General features: G+C 40.0%; 1 protein-coding gene across 1 annotated transcript in view; it reads right to left on the bottom strand.

Moving 5' to 3' along the window:
* Nucleotides 1-22,197, bottom strand: part of LOC307117103 (uncharacterized protein) — a gene marked incomplete at both ends in the record, with an annotated part of 204,966 nt that overhangs the window by 104,918 nt on the left and 77,851 nt on the right.

Here is a 22,197-nt window from a genome sequence, read left to right as displayed (position 1 = left end):
TGGATGGGCCAGAAGTCTCTGCTTTAACTCTGAGTTACAGAATGTGGGCTGCAGCACAGCTTCATAGAATGCCATCATTGTGACATCACAGAGCATTAGAATGTTCAGCATCTCTATAACACTCGCTCTGCTCGTCTCCGCATTACTTGCTACTGCTTTACCCAATACTACAGTCCGTTACCGAATACTACAGTCCGTTACCCAATACTACAGTCCGTTACCGAATACTACAGTCCGTTACCGATTACTACATTCAATATAATATGTTCACAGTTAGTCTGCTGCTGTTGCACTACTGCTTCAGCAGAAAACCGAAGATCATGCAGTCGGAAGGCACCGATGCTGCTAAACATCAAGGTAAGCACATTGTCATTGTACCATCTGTCCATCTGAGCATGTATTCAAGTAAATTCTTATTTATGCAGTAAATGATCTCCATCAAATGTGCTTTGATGTGTGCACAATTGAAAAGTTTTGTTTTATTTGCTGCTCTAGGCCTTGAAGCCCTTCTTGATGAGGAGGAAGATTTGTTCTGGGCGAGCCCAGCTTTGAGAGGTGATACACTTCATCTGTAGACAGTGTGAACACATGAATACACATATATCAGTGTGAACACATGAATACACATATATCAGTGTGAACACATGAATACACATATATCAGTGTGAACACATGAATACACATATATCAGTGTGAACACATGAATACACATATATCAGTGTGAACACATGAATACACATATATCAGTGTGAACACATGAATACACATATATCAGTGTGAACACATGAATACACATATATCAGTGTGAACACATGAATACACATATATCAGTGTGAACACATGAATACACATATATCAGTGTGAACACATGAATACACATATATCAGTGTGAACACATGAATACACATATATCAGTGTGAACACATGAATACACATATATCAGTGTGAACACATGAATACACATATATCAGTGTGCAATGGTCTGATCAGCTTGACATTACAGGAGATATACAGTTAAAAAAACAACAAAAAACTCATCAATTGGTTAAGACATCAAGTAGGATGATTATTATTTATTTCTTTTTATAATCTGAACTCAAAGATAATAGTGTGCTTAATGGGAACTTGAGCTTAATAGGTGCGTTTACCCGTTTGCAGTGGAGCAGAACTGGACTGTAAGAGGCATTTCTAATATCTTGACCGCTCCATTTACATACATGAATACGGACAGAATATTAGAAACACTTTTCAATATAATGTTTTCCAGTATCTTATACAGTACTTTCTATTATTATATTCTGATATTAATATTGTACATAATTTATATTTGAATTGTTAAAATTTTGCACGTGCGCAGCTTTATTATGGTAAATGGACTGCATTTATATAGCGCTTTTATTAGACCAAGGGCCTTCCAAAGTGCTTTACACATTGCCTCACATTCACTCATTCACACACTGACTATATATATAAATATATATACTGCCTTACAATTATTACATAATTGCATAATTTCCATATAGGAAACTAGTGCTTATATTTTTCAATATACTGCAATGTATGCATTGACATTGTATGGCTATATATTAACACATAAAAAAAATATTGAGAAATTAAAGGGTTAGTTCACCCAAAAATGAAAATAATGTTATTTATTACTCACCCTCATGCCGTTCCACACCCGTAAGACCTCCGTTCATCTTCAGAACACAAATTAAGATATTTTTTGTTGAAATCTGAAGGCTCAGTGAGGCCTGCATAGGGAGCAAAGCAATTTACACTCTCATGATCCATTAATGTACTAAAACATATTTAAATCAGTCCATGTGAGTACAGTGTATATATAAACACACACATACATACAGTGTTGGGGTGTGTAACTAGTTAAATGTAACAGCGTTATGTAATTGAATTACAAAATAAACAAATGTAAACTGTTACAGTTACTAAAAAATAAATGTGTCATTAAATTACAGTTACTTGTGAAAATGTTAACGGTTACAAAGGGGAGTTACATCTGCATGAGTAAATATATATTCAATATATTTTGCAGTGTCTTATCACATGCACATCTATATGTTATGAAGTGTTTTACTGAATATAAAATTACATACATTGATATATTAGTAAATATATTGTCACATATTTTTCAATATATGAAAAGCAGTAATTCCTCATGTATTATTAAAAATTTTAATATATTTATCCTGTATATTTTCAATATAACTTACTGTTAAATAATTGTATATATTTATCATTCATTCATATATATATATATATATATATATATATATATATATATATATATATATATATATATATATATATATATATATATATATATATATATATATATATATATATTTATTTTTTATTTTTATTTTTTTTTTCAAATATATTTTCTTATAAGGGTGCGTAAGGGTGTACCCATTTTTATTTATTTTACTTGCTAATTAATATACTAAAGCAAAATCTAACTGATTTGCAGGGGTTGTATTTAACACAACCCAGCATAAAACTTCTTTTTTTTCACAGTGTAGGACATATATGATTGATTTGAACAATTTGTATGTTTGTACAAGTTTGTAAGTTTTGGACATGTTTGTATGTGTGTTTGTATGTTTTTTTGCAGCATATATGATCCTTACAAATTTTTTGCAGCATATATGATCCTTACAAATTTCTGTTGAAACATAAGAATCTCGTGCTGCGTCCCAATTCGCCTACTTATACTACGTCCTAAAAGTATGTACTCTTTTTGTGAAGAAAAAGTAAATACTTTTGAGTGTGTAGCAGAAGAGTATGCAAGCTTTGGGACATACTACTTCGTCATCTTTAACGGACTTGCAGGTGCGTCCCGTCACCGTTTAAACTGCCCTGTCAATCATCATCACAGTTCAAATCCTTCACATTCAATTTAATTTCCTACCGTATCTGAGAGAAATGTAGTAGCGCGTTGATCTGCCATTCGTGGGTCTTTAATGCAGAGACTCCTCATGTGTTTGCAAAGTTAATGGCCAAACGTATCATTACAAAAGTTCACAATGCTGCTGCAGGTGAAATATAATGTTGCTAACATTGAATAAATGTCTTTTTGTCAGGTTAAATACTGATAATTGCTCACTCAAACCCCTTTATCTTATCCTCTCTACTTAACCATCTGACTCGCGTAACCGTCATGTTTGTAGTTTTTTTAACACTTTTTATCCGCGTTTGTAGTTCTAATCGAATCCTCGTCCATCTTGCAATGGGTTGTGGGCAATATCAGCCGTTAGAGTGCGCATCGATCTGCACTTCGGATTCTGACCGGAAATAGTAGACCATCCGGGAATCTTTGGAATACTCTTTTCAACATACTACGATTTGGGACATACTAATTCTTTTTTCAAATACTATTTAGTACGGATAATATGCGAATTGGGACGCAGCGACAGATGTTTTTAGCAAAATCATTATAGCATTTTTTCCTCCACACTCATCTTGCGGTCAATGACTGTTGCGCTGGTATCAGCACCACCTGCTGGACTGGAGTTACAGCCTTTACAGCAAATTTACAATGAGATATTTAAAGATAGCTGAATTACTTTTTCCCAACAGTGCAATCAAAAAAATATGAACATCTTTAATCATCACAGTAACCATTATACTGATCAAAATTAAGTAAATTTAAAAGTCTAATAGTTTCTGCTTTCTTCTTTTGCTACAGAGTCTGAGCCTACCACTGACTTTCAGATTGACTCTGCCTCTCTGGTTGACGACGCCGCCTCTCAGGATGAAGCTGCCCACTCTCTGGTTGATGCTGACTCTCTAGTTGACACTGCTGCCTCTCTGGTTGTCGCTGCCACCACTCAGGGTGACGCCGCCTCTCTGGTTGAAGCTGCCTCTCAGGTTGACGACGCTGCCTCTCAGATTGACGACGCTGCCTCTCTGGTTGACGACGCTGCCTCTCAGATTGACGACGCTGCCTCTCAGATTGACGACGCTGCCTCTCTGGTTGACGACGCTGCCTCTCAGATTGACGACGCTGCCTCCCTGGTTGACGACGCTGCCTCTGAGATTGATGCTGCCTCTCTGGTTGAAGCTGCCGTCTCTCTGGTTGACGACGCTGCCTCTCTGGTTGACGACGCTGGGTCTCAGATTGACACTGCCTCTCTGGTTGAAGCTGCCTCCATGGTTGACGACGCTGCCTCTCTGGTTGACGACGCTGCCTCTCTGGTTGACAACGCTGCCTCTCAGGTTGACGACGCTGCCTCTCAGGTTGACGACGCTGCCTCTCTGGTTGACGACGCTGCCTCTCTGGTTGACGACGCTGCCTCTCAGGTTGACGACGCTGCCTCTCTGGTTGACGACGCTGCCTCTCAGGTTGATGACACTGCCTCTCAAGTTGACAACGCCGCCTCTCTGATTGACGATGCTGCCTCTCTGGTTGACGACGTTGCCTCTCAGGTTGACGACGCTGCCTCTCTGGTTGACGACGCTGCCTCTCTGGTTGACAACGCTGCCTCTCAGGTTGACGACGCTGCCTCTCAGGTTAACGACGCTGCCTCTCTGGTTGACGACGCTGCCTCTCAGGTTGATGACACTGCCTCTCAAGTTGACAACGCCGCCTCTCTGATTGACGATGCTGCCTCTCTGGTTGACGACGTTGCCTCTCAGGTTGACGACGCTGCCTCTCTGGTTGATGATGCTGGCTCTCAGGTTGATGACGCTACCTCTCAGATTGACGCTGCCTCTCAGGTTGATGACGCTGCCTCTCAGATTAACGCTGCCTCTCTGGTTGACGATGCTGCCTCTCAGATTGATGATGCAGCCTCTCTGGTTGACAACGCCACCTCTCTGGTTAAAGCTGCCGCCTCTCTGGCTGAAGCTGGCCACTCTCTTGTTGAATTGGTTGGTGCTGACTCCTCTCTGGATGACGACACTGCCTCTCTGGTTGACGACGCTGGCTCTCTGGTTGAAGCTGCCTGCTCTCTGGTTGACACAGCCTCTCAGGCTGACACTGCCTCTCTATTTTACTCTGCTGCCCTTCTGGTTAACGATGCCGCCTCTCTGGTTGACAACGCTGCCTCTCAGATTGAAGATGCCCGCTCTCTGGTTGACACTGCCTCTCAGGGTGACGCTGCCTCTCTATATGACACACTTGCCTCTCAGTATGAAGCTGCCGCCCCTCTGGTTGAAACTGCCACCTCTCTGGTTAAAGCTGCCCGCTCTCGGGTTAGAAATGCCACCTCACTGGTTGTCGTTGCCGGCTATATGGTTGACGAAGCTGCTTCTCAGGTTGACGACACTGCCTCTCAGGTTGACAACGCTGCCTCTCAGGTTGACGACGCTGCCACTCAGGTTGACGACGCTGCCACTCAGGTTGACGACGCTGCCACTCAGGTTGACGACGCTGCCACTCAGGTTGACGATACTGCCTCTCAGGTTGACGACGCTGCCTCTCTGGTTGACGACGCTGCCTCTCTGGTTGACGACGCTACCTCTCAGGTTGACGAAGCTGCCTCTCAGGTTGACGACGCTGCCACTCAGGTTGACGATACTGCCTCTCTGGTTGATACTGCTGCCTCTCTGGTTGACGACGCTGCCTCTCAGGTTGACGACGCTGCCTCACAGGTTGACGACACTGCCTCTCTGGTTAACTCCTACCATCTGTAATAAATATACCTTTTAATGGTCTCATTCCACAGTGAAAAGCAATACTGTCTTATTTCATTTATTTATTAAACACTGTACATTAATTAGTTTTTTATGAAAAATAATAAATAAATAAAAAAATAAAAAAATAAATAATAGTAATAATTCACAATTATTTTTAACTTGAGTCACCATAAATCAGTAGGTGTAAGGGGGGAGACCATTTAAAAGTCATTTTTTGCAAGAAATTAATACTTTTATTCAGCAAAGATGCATTAAATTGATCAAAAGTGACAGTAAAGACTTCTATATTGTTATAAAAATTATATGTCAAATAAACTGCTGCTCTTATGAACAACATTTCTATTCATCAAATAATCCTTTCTGAAGGATCATGTGACACTGAAGACTAGAGTAATGATGCTGATCACTGGAATAAATTAAATTTTGGAATATATATACTGTATATATATATATATATATAAATATATATATATATATATATATATATATATATATATATATATATATATATATATATATATATATATATATAAAATGATACATGAACCCATGAGTTTGTCATGCCACGTGGTTTTCTGCTGACATGTTTTCGAGTTTCGAAGGTGCCAACAAATCTATGTGGCAGTTGCATTCAGGTAGCGTGTGCATCTGATTACATTTGACGCTGACTGAGAGAAACCGGTTGCTGCCGACTCTGGTAGAAGGATACTGTAAGCTGTGGTAAAAATAGCCACCCTGGCCTCCGCTTGCTGAACTGGTTCACACTCTTTCCCACCGATCTCTCACGCACAGGATCATGAACCAAGATAGACTTTAGGTTTTTTTCAAGTGAAGGCAGTCAGTAGATCAGGTTCGCGTCCACTTGTCTACATCCATCGGACAAAGAAAAGCCCCACCCAACATTACCGCTGATTGTAATCATGGAACATTAGTTACAGTGGAGCCGACATAAAAATCTCTGTTAAAGTCAGCATGAAACAGAAGTTGCAATAGTTTTCTTCCCTATATATATTTCTTCCCTCTCTGCACAAGAGGCGTGATAAACAAGCATAATTCAAATGACTGTATGCAATTGGATAGTCCTTCAACCAATCAGACCACAAGAGGCCTGATCAACGCTTCTCTATCCGTCATTGTGTTAAACCCGCCAATAGCGCGCCAGCAAAGATGCATTAAATTGACTGGATAAGCCAGTCTGTGATTGGTTCCCGCAAAAGTGTGACAGAAGCAGGATAACCGAATTTACAGGTTTCCAGCCTTTTCGAACAAGAAAAATGTAGGGTGGGACTTGATATTGCCCATGGGGATTTCATTGGATGGTTGGAGTGTTGTGGTTTGCTATTGGTGGATCTCATGTGTGTGACAGGTTGTCCCGCCCTCACACCAGTAAATACATCATCAGAGAAGAGATGTCACTGCAAGAGGGAGGGGAAGTTATTTTGATGAAAGATTACGAGGCATATGAATTTTTAAAAAATGTGCATGGATAAATAATTTATAATAAATGCTGGAATATTCCATAAAAAAAGAATTGTTACATACAGTAGTGACCAAAAGTGGTGATATTTGTTTTTAATGACCCTACAAGTTCAATTAAACAATCAAAATATGAGGAAAATATTGAATTGTTTGAATATTTTAAATTAACAAAACATTAAACTTGGTTAAGGTAATTATCAAAGACAACATTATTTGACAAAAGAGCATAGAAAAACAAAAAGCTCACAGGAAAAGCATGCATGACTACAAAATAATAATTTATTAATATCGCATTGGTACTCAGTGTTCATAATTTTTTCTTTTTGTGTTGACAAGCACAGCTGCTCTAGTAAAATTCTGCCTACGCCACTGGTTTAGTTCATTCATAAATAAGCTTTAGTTCGTCCTTGTAGTACAAGCTTCTAATAAAATATACTGTCTGGTTTGGGATTGTCTGGTATCTGGAACAATAGAAAGCCTAGACTTAGGCTTAGACTACTGTATCTTCCATATGACAGGGGTGGTTTACAGATGCCGAGTTTACAGTGGTACTACTGGGCCACTCAGCTCCGATGCGCTATGTTTTACTTCCAGATACAGTCTTCTCCAGCATGGGTTTCTATTGAACAAACAATATCTAAGCTCCCATAAAGATTATACTTATACTCATCAGATCCAAAAACCTTTCAAAAAAACAACAACAAATCCTTTCCTAAAGAATACAATTGATATATGGTTCAAAGCTCACAAACATATTGATGATACACCTCCTATTTCTCAGTTCTCTCCTATTTGGAATAATACACAGTTCACCCCGGGCAGGGCAGACGGCGGTTTTAAGGTTTGGGCTGGTAGAGGTGTGCAAAAAATTGGAGATTTATATGACAAAGGCACTTTGTTAACATTTAAGGACCTGAGTCTGAAATATTAAATTCCTCAAAAACATTTTTTTAAAGCATTGTGATGCCCTTCGGGAGCCGCCACTGTCCTGTCTGCAGAATATTATGATAAAGCATGGACATGGGAAACGCTAGCCTGGATGCCAGACGAACTTAGCCCCGCCCACAAAAAAATTTGCACGGGCAGTTCGGTCTGGACTTGATCCATAGAGAAGTAATTATGCCCGAACAGAAACTGTTCGGACCAATGAAATTGTCAGGGCGGGCTTTATACGATGATGGACAGATGATCAACAGTAACGTAATCATCCACGTCATCAAATGCGCTTGGGTTGAATTTGTTCTAATCCTAAACGGAGATCTTGTTCGTATATGCGTTCACCTTCACTATTTCTCTCAGAAATGATGATCGTGTTGGTAAGTACTCTGTGTATCCTTAAATTATTTTTTACAACACCGGCAAAGATCGTTTACACTCATCTTCTTCTAACGTTAGGCTACCTATTCCGGGCGTGCGGGCACAGGGTTGCCAAGTCTTTACAACAAAACCCGCCCAATTGCTAACGTTACTCAAACTAGCCAAAAACAAGCCCAATAGCTTCCGGTGGGGATGTTCTCCGGGACAAATTGCATTTGGGGAGTAAAATGTGTGTTATTTTGGTTGGACTGCCTGCTAAATTTCGCATTCCTGGGTCTGTATATCACATAATTGGGGTCGCTTCAACCCGCGGGCTTGGCAACACAGTGCAGTTGAGTTCTGTTGACATTTGACAACTAAAGTTATGCGTCGCTCCGTTGCTCTGATTGGTTGTAGGTCTATCCAATTGAGTTCTTTCCTGGTTCGGTTTAAACACGCCCCATAATCACAGCCCAATGGAGCAGTATCAGACTCAAATTCTGACTAGAATTGAGTATGACGACGTCAGGCTAGGGAAACGCCAAATTTCTATATTATATGCTACACTTATCTCATATGATAAGGAATCCAGTAAAGATAGAATGAGGGCTTGGAGTTTGGATATTAAAGAGGATGTCGAGGAAACTGAGTGGTCAAAAGCATGCTCAAAAGCTCAAATACAAACGATTAATACAAGAATGAAGCTATTGCAACATAAATGGTTGATGAGGACATACACAACCCTTGAAATGCTTAACAAATGGTCTCCGCACATTCCAGACACATGTGTGAAATGTTTAATTGAGAAGGGAACTTTAATTCACTGTGTATGGGAGTGCCCTAAATTGGTAACTTTTTGGAAAATGGTTGTCTTTACCCTAAGTAACATCACAAAAACACTACCGTGCATTGCAAAACTTTGTATTCTGGGGATATACCCAGATCATCTTTCTATCAATAACAATCAGAGGACTCTTATCGACTTCGGCCTTCTGCAGGCCAGGAGGATGGTTGCTTTGAGTTGGAAAGAGACTGAAATATCTTCTGCACACTCTTGGATCAAGGAGATGGCAATGTGTGTCACTTTAGAGAAGTTAACGTACATTACAAGGGGTAAAGCGCAGCAATTTGAAGAGATGTGGGCACCTTTAATTGATTTCCTTAAGAAATAAGAAAATGCAGGTATTAATGTTTTGGGTGTGACATTTTTGTTTTATTTTATTGTAATCACTGCTACTTTAATCAATATATCTGGAATGTTTTTGTAACTTATTTTCCTTTTGGTGATATATATTTTTTTGTTATTTGGTTATTGTTTGTTTTATTGGAAAATCAATAAAAATTAAATATATAAAAATGTAAAACTTTGAAAAAATGTGATGTCAGTAAGTGTGGTGTAGTAATGTATATGTAATGTCAATAGATGTAGTGTAATAATGTAAATGTAAATAAAGTAATAGGTAAAATGTAATAATAGTAAAATGTAATACTAATAGGTAAATGGTAAAAATGTAATGAAGTAAAACTAATAATAAGTAAGTAAAAAGTAAAAATATAAATGTGAGTAAGCAAATAGAAAGTGTAAAATGATAGTGATGAAATTAATAATAAAGCAATACCATTATAGCAGTCAAATTCAAGCTATCTCATCACACTTATACTCTTCATCTCTGATTTTCATACAAATGATCACTCTCTTGAATTTTATGAAAGAAGAAAGAAATATGCTATTTTTGTGGTTAAAGCCCCCCTCTCACTGCAAACAAAAAACATAGTTATAATATTTATATATCTGAGGTCTCTAAAGGCCGCCCAGATTTAAACCAACGAAAACATAATCCCCTAATTTGTTTAATTCTTCTCTTTGCTAGTCACTATCTCCTATCACTAAATTCGCTCATCCACTCATCGTACTCGTCATAAATGTCTAATTTGACCATCTGTTGTGATACACTGGACTTCACTACTCGTTGAACCATCCCTTCAGATTTGTCATCTAACCAAACCATCAGTCATCAGCTTTTTCCCTCTCAGGTTTTCTTACAGCCTATCTCATGTAGGCTACTCAATTATATTGGTTACATTGTCACTATAATCTGGAATATGAAAGCAACACGATACCCCAAGCATTTTCCAAACTCTCCCTTCCTCAGCTCTTATCATGTCTAAAACCAGTCTGTTTTGGATATTAGCAGTCTGTTTTGGATATTTATTTATATATATTAGCTATAGCTAGTACAGTCCATGCTAACCCATTTTTCTTGTTTATCGATTCTGCTGTACCCACCTACTCTATCTGGTAAAGTACCTATCACAGAATTAACTTTCTCTTCTGTCTATCCTTTTTCTTGTTTTTATTACCCGGTAAATACACCCCTCGGCCTAAAATTATAAGCTTCACCTTCGCAGGTGAAGTGTAATTTGGTCTTCTAAACAGGCAGGTAAAATAAGTTGTAATGCCACCCACTACTGCTGTACAGTTCGTGTCAATTCTGACTCAGATTCTGACTTCAGTCCTCTCGCAGTCAGATGTTGGATGTTTTGTTGGGATTTTCCCGTGCTTAATGTCCTTCGCAGCTCTCACTATCTCAGTCACTTGCTGCGGGATCAAACAGTCAGTTTCATTCAGTGTTAAAACAGTCAGTGGTACTGCTTTGCAGGCATGGGACATTTGCAGACAAAGCCAGCAGCTCGTCTTGATCTCTAGCTGTTGTTTCTGCAGCCGTGCCAAAGTACAGGCTTTGTTCCTCTGGCACCTCGTCATGGCTTTCTTCACTTCCAGTTTCGCTCCTCCCCTTCCTGCTGGTGGAAAACTTTCTGCAGTGGCTTGCGTGTACCCAAGTCGCCCTCTCAGCCACTTTTACGGCAGTATGCGTTGTTAGGAGGATTTGGTAAGGCCTCAGCCACCTTTTCACCTTCCAGCTCCTCCTCCCATTGCCCTCTATCGTGGACTTCAGGAAAGAGTCAAGAGGCACACACAACACCATCCACATCAATGGAATGGCTGTTGAGCGTGTCTCCAGTTTCAAGTTCCTGGGGATCCACATCTCGGCGGACATGTCGTGGATGACCAAAACCTCCAGCCTGGTCAAGAAGGCTCACCAGCGCCTCTTCTTCCTGAGGACACTGAGGAAGAATCAGCTCTCCTCGGCTATCCTGGTGAACTTCTATCGCTGCGCAATAGAAAGCATCCTGACCAACTGTGTGGCAGTATGGTATGGGAGCTGCTCTGTTGCGGAGCGCAAGGCACTGCAGCGGGTGGTGAAAACTGCCCAGCGCATCACAGGGACTCCACTACCTGCCATCGAGCACATCCAGAGGAAACGCTGTCTGCATCGAGCTCGCAGCATCCTCAAGGACTCCTCTCACCCAGCCCACAGACTGTTTTCTCTCCTGCCCTCCGGACCAGAACCAGTAGACTTAAGAACAGTTTTTTCCCCAGAGCTGTCTCTTTTCTGAACTCAAACCCCCGTTGATCCACTTCCCTCATAAACTGCTAACTCTCCTACCTCACATCTGCCTTCACTTTATTATTTGCACTACCGACTGTTTATCACAGTAACAACTGTTTACATATGCATTCTGCACTGCCATATCTTAACTGGATTATGCTCATTTGCACTGCCGACTGTATTTATAGTACCAACTGTTTACATTTCCATTTTGCACCATACTTCTAACTGTAATATGCAACCACTTTCCACTGCACTTTTATAATTTTTTTTTTTTTTTGGATAGCTCTGTCCATAATTTATTGCACTACCTTAATCCACTGCTATATTCCTCATCTTGCCTAACATATTATTGTATACCTCTATCTGTAAAATTCTGTTCATAGTAATAGCCATCTGTATATTATATTCATAGTACATATTCACCTGTAAATTCAGTTCTGTTTATAGTAATAACCGTGTGGCGAAGGGGGCGTGGTTCTGCGAAGTCTGTAGCGGGAGAGAGAGACTGCGGAGACGAGCGGTGAGTAAGTAGGTCAAGTGCAGATCACTTACACCTGTCTCTTGTTCCAGTAATTGGCGTGGAGAGACCATAAAACCCGCAGTTGGGAGAGAGAGGGGAGAGAGAGAGTTGGACTGGGACGCTGTGCACACTGCCTGCCTGAGCAAACCTACATGGAATCTGAGTGATCGTCTGAGAGAAAGTTTTGAGAACACGTTGATGTGTCTTTGCGCCCACGTGCGCTGTTTATGTTTGTATTACAACAAGTTTTGAGTATTAAAGAGCACAGTCCCAGTCAAGCCGACCCCGTCTTCTTCCTTCCTTCACCCACACACACTCGACTTCTCTACAAACCGTCTCTCTATTTATACATATTTATATATATTCAGTACATTTCCATGTCCTGCACTTACGCAACCACTGTATATCCTGCACTTGCTGGTATTGCACTTCTGGTTAGACCTAAACTGCATTTCGTTGCCTTATACTTGTACTTGTGTAATGACAATAAAGTTGAATCTAATCTGAATCTAATCTAATCAACACGAAATCACCTGGTTTGATGTCATGTAAAGGAGTCCCAGCTGGTTTCCCCAAATTGTACCTGCACACAGACCTTAGACAACAGAAAAGACATCTCTTTGCAATAATTCACAATTCTATTGATGTAAGCTATTGTTTACCCCCTTCCATTCCCATGAATGGTGGTCTCAAATGGGCTCCGATTTACTCGAGGCCTTTTCTCGTTTTCGTGTATATCAATACGCATCAAGATACGAAAATTTTCAGCAAATATTAAAACCTTGTCATTAACTTTCATTTGAGTATCATTCCCCCTTTGGCTGCGTGGTCGCCCATGCAGCCATTAATCATAATCATTGAAAATATTTTCGGGGTAAACAAGGCTTGCCATCACTACTCGTCCAGACGCCATTTTGCACAGTGCGGTCACACTGTTCCCGTTGCTGCTTTTCTCTGGCCCTGAGTTTAAAAACTGCATAGTCTATAAGGAAGGCAAAACATTTGTGGTTATTTCAGATAATAAAAACATTCTGTCTGTGTCGTCTGTTGCACTTCCACGGCCTTCGCAGCTGCGTCTGCTCTCACAGTTTCCTGTTGAAATAAACTCTTTGTTGTTAGTTTCACTGGGCATTCTACAGATAGCAACCTAGCCAGGCAAGAAAATTGTGTCTAGCAGATTAGACACAAAAGAAGCATTCATAATTGTGCGCCCATCAGACTTTAACATTTTCTTGCGTTTCCACAGCGCCCCAAAATCGTGCTCAACTCTGAACGCATAACGCTAGTCTGTGTACATCGTTACACTCTTACCCTCCATCAGCTTGCATGCTTCTGCCAAGCTACGAACTGCAGTCTTGACCAGAAGGTTTTCCCCAAAACATACTGAAAATATTCTATAAAACGAAAGACAAATCCATATTTCATCTCTGTGTCACAATGAGTCTCGGAGCCAAATGCAAGTTCACACTGTTTATTTAGAAGGAGTAAAGAGAGGGTCAGATGAAGCACAAAAAGTCACAGTCCACTGAACAGAGACCACACGCGGCGATCCACGAGGTAATCCACTCTGGTCGGTGACCGGGAAGAAATCCTAACACGGCAGATGACTGATGATAAGCTCACCGGAACCTGGACAATACTGGATCTCGCCTAAAAACAAAGCGCACCAGTAATACCAGGAAAAACAGAGCACAGTTCACCCGAAGTCAAGTTCACGATATCCACAGGCGTGAGAACTCTGGGCAAAGACGAGCCTCCAGATGCCTGTGACCGAACCTGAGGAACTGGAGAGGAACAGCAAGGATCTACCGACTGGACTAGGACAGCATGACAGACCAACCAAGACAATGAGCACGCGACGAGAGACAGGACAGAGTGCTATAAAAAGAGAACAGCTGATGAGACACGACAGGTGAACAATTAATGAAACGAGCGGGAGGAGCCAGTGAACCCGTGAGGAACCACCACCAACAGGTAAGACAACATACACACACAATCACCCAGGAGTCCTGACACTCTGGAAGCCGGGCTAAGTGAGCAAGCACTGTTACTGCACTCCTGACTTGTTAGGGGTGTGTGATACCTACAAAATCCAAACACACGACACCTTATTTCTATCAAGCGTTTAGTGACACATCACACATCCCTAGGCCAGACCCACAGTCACTCCTCAGAGACCCAATACACACTTTAGAAAACACATATGAAGAAACAAACAATCAGTTGCTCTCTTAATTAATCAAAATCATAACAGACCTTTTTGGGGTCCGAAACACAATAGTGGTCCAACTCAAACTAAACAATAAAAATAAGTAAGATAGATAATAATCCATCTTAGCATCAAGTCTCTACATAAAACATCCTTCAGTTTACATTGTGTGCTTTGCTCACAGTTCAGATGACACCTCTGCCCATGCAGGGCACAGTTCCAAAGCACAAATGTCTATCATGCACTGATTCTCTTTTGTGTGTCTGCCAATGGGGTCACTTCGCTCTCTACCTCGATTTCATGCTACATTCTTATCTACATGCCCACAGTTTCTCACTGTGCTTCACAATCAACCTTCCTCTAGTCAGTTGTTTTAACACCATTCTTCACAAACCACCCTGTTTTTGTTAAACATACTATTTCCAGCAGACCCATTCTCACTAATCATAGCCCACATCATATTTAACCATTAATGAACATTAACAAATTTAGATTTATGTTTAATACACTTCATCAAAATGACATAGTTATCAATTCGTATTACATTCAATCAGCTCGTTCACTCATCTTTATCTCATGACATCCTACTTAATCATACTCAATATCCAATTTTTATCAAAATCTTTTCAGTTCCTGTTATCAGTAATCCATTCAAGATCAATTCATCAGGGCTTTCTTTTAAAGTACCCTTTTCTCCATTCCCTGTGCATTAAAACTCTTTAGACGTACGCTCCAACTGGCCCAAAATCTTAAACCTCTTAATTCATGTAATTTGGCAGTGGCACTTATCATCAAATCCTCACCTTGCCAATTAAACCCAAAATTGTTATAACTTTACCAAGAACTTGCAAATTTTCATAATCTTTCATATCACTTTATAAAGTATTCAAATTTGTACTATAAGTCATCATCAATTTCTTTAAAGCCGTTTCAAAATTATTTTTCAATTCATACGTCTATTAACTCCATTTAACTTTACAGGTGTTCAGAAATTGTTCAGAAATCAATTTTCCACCAAAAAAATCAATCTTTTTGGGCCATTTCTCTCTTGTTTTAACTTATTCCTCTATCAAAAAGATGCACCATATGATCATTATTGTTTCTTATCTCTACTGCTCTGCAGAACCCAAAATATTATATTCCTCTTATCTCAATCCCAGTCACACAGAAAGCCTTCTCTGCCTGCTCCTTCAGCCCTTAATACAGAAATACAAGCTCTCTTAGACATCTAATGTCATGCCTCCATTCAGAGGAAACAGAAAATAAATCTCTTTTTTTCTTAGAAGTTCTCCCTTTGTTCGCCCTCTGGCCTTTCATAAATACTAGGGAGTCTCTGGATAGTTTAGATAGTGACTTTAGTTCATTTGTCTCCTTGTCTCTGCCGTCCAGTCTATAACATTTACATTTGCCATTCTTAATCAATTGACATTATTTAAACTCCGATCCTCTGTTGAATTTATACAAGGGTGTTAAACCCATGATGGCCGGCAATTTCTAACTATTCCGCTTTAACATATGCACTAATCCATAGATTAATTCAAAACAACATCATAAATGACAAAGTAGTCATAATTACCATTAACAGACTGAGCTGGATACCAATCCATTTACAGCTCATCTATGTTCTGGATCATCTTTTCACCAGATTCGCTCAGAATAATCAGCTTCTTTAGCGTTTGTCGTTTCTCTTAACTAACCCATCTGTGATGATAAAAACACTCATTCCAGAGGTTAATGGCACAATCAGGACACATAAATATGAACTGCTCATTCTCAAAATGTGCTTTTACATGGTTTCTTAACCAGTTTCAAATCTGTTCATTACTAATCTATTTTTAGAAAAGTCAGCTGGGTTGTTTTGTTCTGATATCATTGTTTTTGTTTTGTCTCAGTCGCAGGCAGAGTACAATCCCTGGTTCCACTGAAGCAGCCTCTCTCTCCCTCTCTCACCCAGATTTATCTTTTCAACAGTCTTCTAAGACTTTTACTATAATGTTAAATTCACTAACCCTTAATTCATCAATCCTTCACAAAGTTTAGAAATTTAACTGTTGAACTTTCAAATTAGAACATCTCCAATAAGTTATACTGTGAAATTGTTTCAAGTTATCTTTAGTTTAGATTCCTCTGTTATCCAGAACTTTTTATTTAAAGCCGTCCTCTTAAACCCATCACCATGTCTCCAAATTATCCTCTGCCATCCTAATGACCTGCAGGATTAAGACTATGATAAAGACATATTAGTTCAATATCATACAGCTTTACTGATACTAATACATTTTGTTCTGTTCCACAAAGTTATCAATCACAATCACAGTATGGTCTTAGCTGGCTCTTAAATGCCAATCATTGCTCTTTTCTTCAGGGTGTTTCCTGGCTCTCAATGTATGCGGTTGTAGTAAAGCTTGTTTGTACGGGAAGAAGGAGGCGGGAACCGGCGAACATTTAACAAACTTTTAATGAAATAAACACAAAATAAAATGGCGGCGGCAGCCCCTCGCGGCCGACTGCCGCCTACACACAATTTATTTTATTTTTTATTTTTTACAAACCCAAAAAGAAAATAAAAAGCTGCAGCCCTTCACGGACGACTGCAGCAACACATAACAAAACGTAAATAAAACACAACACAAAATCCAGGCCTGGTCCTCTCTCGTCCCTCACTGTCGTCGCTCCTCCTTTATACTCCCTCACTCCTCCGCGAGGGCCGAGATCGCTGCGGCTCGCAGCTGGCGCTCATCCTCTCTGATGAGCGCCGCCTCGTCCCGCCCTCACGTCCCTCGGCCTCGCTGCTCGCCACAGCGGTATTTGGTGAGCGGTATAGAGGGGCCATTATTAGGGCAGGGGCTGCTGTGTCCCGTCTTGACCTTGGCCCCCACGAAACACAGCTCCCCCCCCCCCCCCCCAACAGAGATGCTGATGGCCTCACAGACATCTGCCTCACCTCTCATACACACCTCACATAAAACCCCCTCCTCCATTTTTTTTTTTTTTTTTTTTTTTTTTTGGTAGGGGGTCCAAGGCGACTTATCGTGATTTTCCTGGCTTGGGTTGCTATCCTGTCAGGCCGTAGGAAGTCTTACCCGTCATCGGGAACAACCACATCGTGCTCAACCTCTCATCGTTTGAGATCTTTGACCCTAAACAGGATCCGATATTTTCTGGAGCCTTTTGGAAAGTGCATTCAAGAGTCACCAGAGCCATCTGGTCTGCTTTCAAATGAGTAAAAACATGGAGGCAGGTTAATTATAACAGAACTTAATCACTAAAATCCATCATACTTCTTCAAAGCTGCCCCATAGCAGTGCTTAGATTATTCTCAGTGAATTTAGCCAAAACACCTGTCCATTCATTTTAACGTTCTCCTACATCTGTGACCAAGGCCATCAGTTCTGTACATGGTGAAGGCTAAGAGCAGACAGAAGTTACTGGTCATATCATACATTAGTCAAACATTTCAGTTCATTAAAAGTCTGTATTTTTAAAACATGTCTTTTTGCCCTCTTGATGGCACCTTTTTTATATCTTAACAAATAACTCTATTATGTTCACATGATGCCCTGTGCCTTTACTCATCAATATCTTCTATCATCTGTGGCAAAGGCTCAGATATCAGCTTTGAGCTGATCTGGGATCAGAGAGAGACTCTGAGGCTTTCAGGGCTGGTACACTGCATTTTCATAAACCTTTCACTCCTCACACTAGCTCAGTGTAAGATCTGGCTAGAAATTAAAATTGTTTTCAAATAAACATCAGACATTTTCCTTTTAACTCTATCCTTTGCCAGAATTGACATTTTCAAATGATCATAATTTCATATTTGTATTTTGCCCCCACAATGAATTCAGAAGCTATAATTTCCACTCAGATTGAGTCTCTGTTACTCAAGTTAGGCCACGTGGTGGCCGGATTGAGATTACACATTGTTTATTTCAGCTCAGCACAGGCTTATCTTTTGAAACCAAAACATCAGCTTCAAGGGCTTTCAACAGTTTAACACCTATAGTTATTTCAAAAACCCAATATTCAGTCAAATCATCATTATCAGAGTTTTGCAGAAGTGAGAAGAGCAAGAACATATTTATTATATCTTTTTCATTTAAATCTCAGTTAATCAGGATTTATATATCTTTGCAGCATGTTTTATCATCTTTATTTTTAATTTTAACCTCATATTAAAATTATCTCAAATCCTTCCTTCAAAAATAATCACTAAAGACTTTATTAATCTTATTGTTATCTCATTTTCATAGACAGAGTCTAAATCTCTGTTACTTTCTTTTTACTGGGTTTCGTTTACAGAATTTAGTCTGGTGGCCTGATTTGCCACCCTTTCTACACCTTATGGGTGTTCGGACACAATTACGTCCAAAATGGCCCCGCTGAGCACAATTAAAACACTCTCATCTTTAGCTTATGGAGCAACGTTCAGCAACCTGTGTGCTCCAAAAGTGACAGTCTGTCTGAGAACAGAGCTTGCTCGGGGTCCAATAAAACAGACAATGGCTTGCAATTTATGGTGCTATCTGCTTTTTCATCAACATCACTTTTAGTTACTCAATTTTCAATTTCAAAAATTCTTCCCCGAATTTTAAGTTTGTCTCTTACCAGAAGCGTCCCGTTGCCACCTCGGGTTCGTTTGTTCCAGTGGTCGGACCCTCCGGACCCCCTGAGCGGTTGGCCTCTCTCCCTCAATATGTCGGGGTAGAGCTGTGACTCTAAAGTCCAGGATGATCAGTCACCATCCGCTCCTGGGGTCCAAAAGGCACATCCATGGAATCTCCGCTTCTGACACCAACTGTCGTGGCAAAATTTCAACTATCGCCGCATTACTGAATAAGAGACAAAACCGTGCCCAATTGTCTTTATAAAGATTTAATTTCTTGCAAGAAATGAGTCACAGTCATACAGGCATCTTCAATGTCTGCAGAGTGCACTAACTAGACATAACAGCACCCAGCTTTTATCAGTTCCCAAACAAAGTCACTCCTCCTGTAAATTTCCACACATGACAAGAAAAGCAGCACTTGCTCAAATCCCTGAGTGGCAATATCGATATTATCTGTACTGCCCCTTTTATGTACTTTCACTTTCTGTCACACTCCTTCCCAAACTACACTCAGACAGGATTGGAGGAGAGGAAACTTAATGGAATGAGTACATGTATATAAGGGCCGGGTTTAAAGGTCCCGTTCTTCGTGATCACATTGTTCAAACTTTAGTTAGTGTGTAATGTTGCTGTTAGAGCATAAATAATACCTGTAAAATTATAAAGCTCAAAGTTCAATGCCAAGCGAGATATTTTATTTAACAGAAGTTCCCTTTCAAAGCCTACGGCGAACGGCTGGCTTGGACTACATCCTGGTACTTCCTTCATAAATGACGTCCTCCGCCCACAAGAATACGCGAAAAAAGGGGGCGTGGTCTTGTTGCTGTCCCACGTGGAGAAGAGGACGGTCACGTGGAGAAGAGGAAGTGCTGCGTTTCAGTGTGTTTGTCGCCATGTCGTCGAGACGCTGTTATTTTCATCCCGGAGTCAAATCACCTTTGTTTGGCTTTCCCAGGGACGCTGTAGAGATTATTAAGCGCATACATCTCCCGTTAAGAGGCACGACCTTTCCACGTGCGCTAAGCTGCTGTCAAAACACAACACAGGAACCGGGCCACGTTCGCTAAGCTGCTGTCAAATCACAACACAGGAACCGCTGGCACAATCAAAACTCGTTACGTATTTCTGAAGGAGGGACTTCATAGAACAAGGAACTCATCAGCCGTTTTTAGGACAGTGAAAATAGCGGTGTACAGATAAGTAAATTGTGTTAAAAATACTGTTGTTTTTTTTACACGCGAAACATGAACACATGTTATATTGCACACTGTAAACACAATCAAAGCTTCAAAAAAACACGAAGAACGGGACCTTTAAAGGTTGAGGGGGCATGTTCAACTGACGAGTAACATTGCGTTACGTTCTCATTGGAGGCAGTCATTGCGGGTGGATCGTTGGGCAAAGTGTGCGTTTCCGGGCATCGTGAGGAGGAGGTGGTGATAACGGGCAGCCTTACGACAGTTTTCCCTTGGCCTGTGAATACTCCGCCAAGTTTTGAATGGGACTGGTGTGTACCGTACTCCTAATTCGGTGGCTTGGTAGAGAAGGAAGGAAGGAAGGACAAGAGCAAGATAGGCTGACACTGACGATGTGCCCGGGTCACTCTTAACCACCCGTGCTGCAACATTGGTCAGTGTTATATTCACAAGAGACATATTCACTTCTTACACACCCCTGATACACTCACACAGCACACACAGCACTCTATGCCACATATTTAACAAGTGCTGATTTGTCTGTTTATTTATCTTTTTTTTTTCTTCTTTCTTTTCTTTAATTATATTATTAACGTGATTGAAAGAGTACGGATTTGTCTTTGTTTATTTTTTATTGTATTTTCTTTTCCGCTATTTACTCCCCCCCCCCCCCCCTTTTTTTTGAAGAGAATTGTGGTAATCAAAAATACTTGCTAATCTTATTAAAGAAAGTTGTAATCAATTACTTATGTAAGTGTAGTTTTTTTTTTCAGTTCTTGTTATCAGTCATTTCAAATCTCCAGTTGACTTGTACCCATCATGATCGCATCAACCTGGCGCCCCCTGGGTTTTAATACTATTGTTCATAAAACTAGTGTTGCAGTTTAGTTTACAATGTGTGATTTTGGACATGAAATGAACCGTTTTGCCAATTGTGTGTTGGTGCGCTGCAAAAAATGCTTTTCTTACTTAGTATTTTTGTCTTGTTTTCAGTCCAAATATCTAAAAAAAAATTAAGAAGCATTTACTAGACAAGCAAAAGTTTTTGTCTTGTTTTGGGGGAAAATAACTTAAAATAAGCAAAATAATCTCCCAATGGGGTAAACAAAATAATCTTGTTTGCTGTTTGAATTAAGATTATTTTTCTTACCTCATTGGGAGATTATTTTGCTTATTTTAAGCAAAAACTCCCTTAATTTTGAGTTATTTCCCCCCAAAACAAGACAAAAAAGTTTGCTTGTCTAGTAAATGCTTCTTAATGTACGATTTTTTAGATATTTGGACTGAAAACAAGACAAAAATACTAAGTAAGAAAAGCATGTTTTGCAGTGTGCGTTAAGAGTTTAGGAAATGTGTTGCAAAAAATTGTTATAGCGATTGTAAAAAACGGTAAACTTCAAACCCTAAATTAACTTTTTCCAAATTTCAGGTCCAGCTTTATCAAGCTAACTTCAGCGTTTGTTTACTCTGGTTAGTCATTGTACACTTATTTTCAGGTGTCTTTACACTCAAATTAACTTTATAGCTATATACATATTTTTAATATCAGACATGCATTTCAGTGCTAACACACAACAATCATTTGTATTGTATAAATAATGCATTCCCCTAAACAAAACCTTTAAAGTCTCTCAGTCTTTACTAGTTTCCTAATATTTTCAGCTTATCACTGAACAACATGTATTTAAATATGTATTTCACCAATACATTCAACCCTGAATTTTGGTCATCTCTTGTATTATTTGTATATGGGCACTTCTGTGAATGTAGACTGG

This window comes from Gobio gobio (assembly GCF_949357685.1).
Source record: "Gobio gobio genome assembly, chromosome: 1".
NCBI classification, from domain to species: Eukaryota; Metazoa; Chordata; class Actinopteri; order Cypriniformes; family Gobionidae; genus Gobio; species Gobio gobio.
The sequence above is the reverse complement of the archived record's forward strand: the minus strand, read 5'-3'. Positions and strand labels throughout refer to the sequence as shown.